Genomic DNA, 6,153 nt, shown 5'->3' with positions numbered 1-6,153 from the left:
GATACTAGTCAAATTTAAAGTTATTGGCTCTATGATATGTTTATAACTAAATAGTAAACATTGTTTTTTACCATTTGTATTAACATTTAAAAATAATTCAAATTTGTATAAATATTTTTCTCCAACTTTAGTTAACTTTTTTTGTTTACCAAGCTGTCTTTTTAATTTCGAATATCATTACTTTCCACTTCGCTTGAGATGTCTCTATGTATATTGATCCCCTATTGTTAAATATAATTTCAAGATTCTTTTGGTCCAATAATTAACAAAGATATCATTAATACATATTTTATATTTAATAATTTACAGAAAACATGATTTATACAGATTAATTAAAGCAAATATATATAAACTAAAATACTGAAAAACTTATTAGATATAGTCCGCGCGTAGCGCGGAAAAAATCTCTAGTGTTTTTAAAATCTGTATTTAAGAAAAATCTTAAAAGCATAAGAGAAAAAAATAAGAGTTCTGAAAACAGAAATTTTAAGAACCAGTTGAGATAGTAAAAGAACAGATGTTACTTTGTTAATTTTTCAACAGATGTCACTTTGTTAATTATTCATTAGGAATCCTTAAGAATAAAAAAATAATAAATTTGAAAATATTTTTCATTTTTAAAAAAAAAATTCAAACATGTTAAATTGAAATATTTATTTATTAAATTGAAATATATATTGTGATGAAACCCGATTCGATTGAAAACCCTAATCCCCAATTCCGTAACCTAATTTGCGAAGAAAACCACATGAAACCCTATGTAAATCCAAAGAATCAGAGGAGAAAGAACATAACAACCCGTCGATTCATCAATCCTACCCGGAGAGAGAGAATCGCCAATCGCAGAGACAAACTTTTTTTTTCTCCTCTCCACTACAAATGACACGAACACGGGAAACCCTTCACGCGATAGACAAAACTCAACTGCCACGTCAACAAGGATTCACGCAAAAAAATCCTTAGGAAAAGATTGATCCTTAAGCAATATGAGTTTAATATTAATATTATATGGTTAATAGTGAAGGATTTGTACTTTAGGATTTATTAAAAACCCCGTTGTACATGCTCTAAGAAATAAATATATAACATGTAATAAGAATTTTTTATTTTTTTGTTTTAGAATTCCTCACCAGTATTTACGGAATGCTGATTTAAGACCTATAGCAACTGCTTGTAATCATGGATCGGCTGCTGGTATCAACCCAATCACTGTCTCCGAGTTTAGTCAATTTGGAGCCTGTCGCTTGACGTGAGTGTTAAGATATCCTTCACTGCGTATCCACTATATTTTTTTCCAACTCTTTCCTGTCGTTTATGTGAGAAATTATTTGGAGACTTGAGAATAACCTCACTTTTTAGAACAGGCATTTCTAATTCATAGAGTTCCAAAATTAGTTTGGCTATACTTATTGCAGTGAAGCATGCACCAAGTTTACTGCACTTTGCCAGAAAAGGCCAGCGTTTATAAGCTCCTGGAGGCTAAATCAGGAAGAAGCTATATGTTTGTCATGGGAAACTGATATGTCAAATGATGATCCCAGTGAAGATCCATCTAGAAACCTAGCGAACAGAAGTTCTGTTACAGAACCGAACAACATATGGAAGATCAAAGCGAAATAGGGAACTGTACTGTCTACAAGGCAAACTTCTGAATAATTTTTTTTATTAAAAATCATTAAATGCATAGGTACTGTACTTTGGTACTGTACTGTTCCTTTAGTTTTATGAACATTATATGAGCAAAATCTCTATAATTATCCTATTAGTAACAAAACACAGTTTTAAATGCTAATGCGTCTCTTTACAAACTTCTTCCTTCTTGTTCCTTGCAGTCTCCGTTTTGATCTTCACCAGCCGATCATAAACGCACCATGGGAAGCTCCAGAGTTGATTGCTATCAAGACAGTCCGTTGACACACAGTCTTTGTGATTTGTCACAATATACCAAGCGGAGGCTTTTGCCAATTCATCCGCCTCTTCATCGCCATTGAACCAAGACAATGCCTCTTTTGTCAGTGACTGAAACGCATTTTCAATCATCTTCCCACTCTCGTTGAAAGGCTCTGACATCCCCATACCACGACAAACAATTTCAGCTTCTGTTTCAATTCCAAAAGTGTCCATCAATTGACGTAATTTTGAATTGTAACTTTTCTTGTAGTCGCTTGCTAGCTCAATATGGTTCTCAAATCCATCGAACACAAGATCCTCATCATGAGACAAAGGAGGGGAGGATGTGCTCAAGATAGATGGAGGACCTAGTTTCTTGAGCTCTCTGAAAAGCTTACCGATCACTGTCTTGGACTTGTACGCTAGTTTATTCTGATTTTCCATAAAATCTGGATATTCTTTTACATACAAATGTGGTGGTATTTTGACTTCAACCCCGGTTTTCGGGAAATCAACAGCTGCTGAAAACATCTTTGCCAGTTCAAGGCATTGTTTGCTCCCTGCCTTCTCCCCCTCTTTATCCGCAAACACCTTATGCAAATTTGAGATTGTTCCTACATTGTTATTCAGAGGGTAGTTCGTGAAATGCTTGGTGATTTCCTGGAATTTATAAAGCCAAGAATCATGAATTATTCTTTAACAAATAATAAACTTACGATAACAATAACTTGATTTAACTCTTCTGACCTGAATGGTGACTTCATGATCCAAAGCTTGAGGTTCCTCAGCAGTGTAGTCCATTGGCTCATACGTATTTGGTGGTATCAGCTCAGGATCCCAGCTTACGAAATACAAATCTCCATCCAAATCGCTTCCAGAACACTCATTTGGATGTGGCCTATGCAGCAACCAAACAGAAGAAAAAAAATTCAAACCAGAAGCAAATAATACTTCTCAAAACAATCACAATCAACATTTAAAAAAGGTGTTTACCTATGCCCCTTTTGGGGGAAAACAATGCAGTCAGTCATATGATTCAAATCTGTCACTGCTATAGCTTTAAGCACACGGACATCTCCGGGATGCAAGCACGGACTTTTCGCAACAACAACATCTCCTATGATGTTGTATGGCTCTGTTGGCGGCTTGGAATCTAGGGTGAGAGTAGGATCTTGTGTGGGACTGGATTCTGACGTGAAACTGAGATTTGTCGAATATGAACATCGTACGAACACCTGACCGTATTCTAGCGTATTCGTTTCATCCATACAACCCATCATGGATCTACCTTTAGGAATTAGAATACGCGTCTTGGTACGTAGTTCCACCAGTTTTGATTCTCTGATGTAGTGAAGCATCATTGATAGGAAGGGCTCTGAGGGTTTAATACCACAAGAGACTAGATCCTTGAGAAATTTGGTATGCTCCCTTGGAGGCATTAGATAGAGAATCTTCATCGGGTCAGTTAAGACGAAGTCTAATTAACGTATCCACAACTTCCTTGTGTTTCTTTTCAAAAACACTGTCACTAACCCCCAAAGTGGACAAAAGTGTTATCATTTGTCTGTTTAGATAACAAGGCTGTTCCTTGGTCCATGCCAACACATCCAGTTTTGTGTGATCCGAATGGAACTTTCTCATACTACTCCTCAAAGACAGTTTCTTTGAGGAGTTTGGATCCTTAGCGACTACTCCTTTGTACCCTCCATATCTAATCTGAAACACAGATGGAGACACTCCTTCAATATCGCATTTCCTAGCCACTAGTTCAGCAAAATCGGAAGAAATTTTCCCAATTCCATCTGAAAACACATAGCGTTTCCCTGAAGAGAAGATCTCCACATCAGGAATCAGCTCAACATCATCAGCTTCCACAGTGAGCGTCTCTTTAGAAGAGCCGAAAGATTGTCCCAGCCTTGCAGCATACTTGGCAACATTCTTTATGCTCCCAAAGTCCCCCATCCAGGATCTAATATCCGCTGCCTTAACCCCGTCGATGGGTGCAAACATCCAAGTCGATGTGCTCTTCAACTGGCTAGCCGAGTAAGCAAGAAAATCAAAATTTTTCTTTCCGATCACAACACCATCGCTAAGAACAGAATATATCCTGTCGTAAACCTTGGTCTTTCTGTTCATCGAAGATGTTGGAGACAGATCATTGCAGGAAAGAGTTTTTAGATTCTCATCAACAAAAGACACTATGATGAAATTGTTGATATGCTTGGCATATTCTCTAAGTACCCGATTTGACTCATGAGGCTTTGGTCCAGAGAAGTACACTCGCGTAGGTGTAATTTTGACCCTACGTATATCAAAAAGTCCATGTTGATAGTCCAAAGTTGATTCCGTTGGCTTTTCTTTCTTCCCCCATTCCAAGTACTCTTTGGTTAGCCAAGCAATATGATCATACGGACATTTTCCAAGGGATAATAACTTTGGAAGAGCATAATCAATGAATGCTCTGTCAAGTGTTTTGGGATCAAGAAACTGATAAAAAGCTGTATCAAGACTTGTGGGAGGAAGACACCCATTCTGGACCAATGAACTAACGTTGAACAAGACCTCAAAAGGCAAATCAAATTCTGGAGGTGGATCAACAACAGGGGCAAGGCTGTTGGTATTTGATGAATATGAAAATCCCAACTCCAGAGTAAGTTAGTGTAAGAGGGAACTGTTGATTAAAATATTTTTGAAATCAACCTTGAGCTCACGGGGAAACTTGAAAACAATGGCAGATGACTGACCGATAAGAGAAGTTGATGTAAAATCTGTAGTTCTTATCCACTCATTATCAAACCCACCTCTGCAGAAGTTTAACTTTTCATACTCAGGATCGACATGTTGATTCTGGTTTTCATAAATTTTGGGACCTCCTTTTAACTGAATCAAAAGAAGCTTTGAATCCTTTTCTTGTGAGAGATGCCAACTGATTTGCCCGATGTTTTCATAAGGTTACCACTTCCAAACGAACAACCAACACTGTACAGATATTTGAATTTCTCTGGTGTCGCCAAAAATCCAAAATGCATGAGTAAACCGTCGATATAATGTTCCATTGAAGCTTTGTCTTTACTGTCAATTTCATATTTCCATTCATGAAAATTGAGACGATAGGGTGTGTTGACTTCGGTGGATTGCGTGAGGAGTTTATTCGCATGTGTCTCTTGTGCAAACTGAACCAGCGCATAAAATTTTTCACCATGCTTAGTCTTTTTAAGCCTGATCGCGTGAATAGTTCACGAACCAGTGATACTCTCGAAAAGCTGTCTAACCTCCATTGCGTTCACCTCAGGTGGGAAGCCACTCACATTAACCGTCTTTCCCATTGTCTCCTATAAATCATTGAAGAAAAAACAGAATCTAACATAAGCAAGAATGCTAGAACATTATTACAAATCAGAAGAAAATATCCAGATAGATGATGACATACCGCAGCTGATGTTGATTATGATCGTTTTGCTAAGTTTCAAGTTCTGTGAGACGCTATGATTTTTCAAATCGACAGCCTTCTTTTATTTTCGTTTTAGAGTGATCCTATTGGTTGATGTTCTAGTTCTCTACTACGTTTGATTGTTGTAACAAGAATTGAATCCGACAGTGAGATATATATTGCAGTCGGATGGTGCAGAGCTCTCTCAGTGATGTATTTATGATTCAAAGACATTTTTTAGGAGGGAGTTTAAGAATAAATGTTCTTTGTTTAAAAAAAAGAGAGAGGATTTTAACATAGTCCAAATCTAACGACTATATGTTGCTTTTTCTATTAATGAAATTGATTTGAAATTTACTATTGTTGGATACTGTATTTTGTAAATCTTTAATATATTTTAAAATTTAGTGTTACTAAAATCGAATTTAAGGTTATTTAAATCTAAAGAGGTGCTATAGAATGATGGACTTTTTTAAAGTTTAAATTTAACCATAATTTGGTATTATTCATTTAATGATTTTAGATTATGTTTTAGCACTAAATGTTATCAGATCTTTTATTTATAAATCATGTGTCATCTAAATATAGTGTTCTCCAATTAAGCTCAAATAGTTCATTAAAACTCATTTTTATTCAAAACTAAATGTTTATTATATGGTGTCATTTGAAATGAAGTCTAATAGATTTCACAAGTAAATGATTAAATACAAAATCTAAGATATATTATATATACTTTGTAGTCCGTACACATAATTTCATTTAAAATGATTTCAATTTTTAATAGCATAATTACTTACAATAACACACATCTTAGTTCTTATTACTAGAATAAC

The 6,153-nt window shown here is 35.7% G+C and overlaps 1 pseudogene; it reads right to left on the bottom strand.

Annotated features, from left to right (window-relative positions):
- Nucleotides 1–1,154: 1,154 nt before the first annotated feature.
- On the bottom strand, nucleotides 1,155–5,216 carry LOC106374102 (annotated as a pseudogene).
- Between the last annotated feature and the right edge of the window lie 937 nt (nucleotides 5,217–6,153).

Source organism: Brassica napus, unplaced genomic scaffold, assembly GCF_020379485.1.
Source record: "Brassica napus cultivar Da-Ae unplaced genomic scaffold, Da-Ae ScsIHWf_453;HRSCAF=690, whole genome shotgun sequence".
Taxonomy (NCBI): Eukaryota; Viridiplantae; Streptophyta; class Magnoliopsida; order Brassicales; family Brassicaceae; genus Brassica; species Brassica napus.
This window is presented reverse-complemented; position numbering and strand designations above follow the sequence as displayed.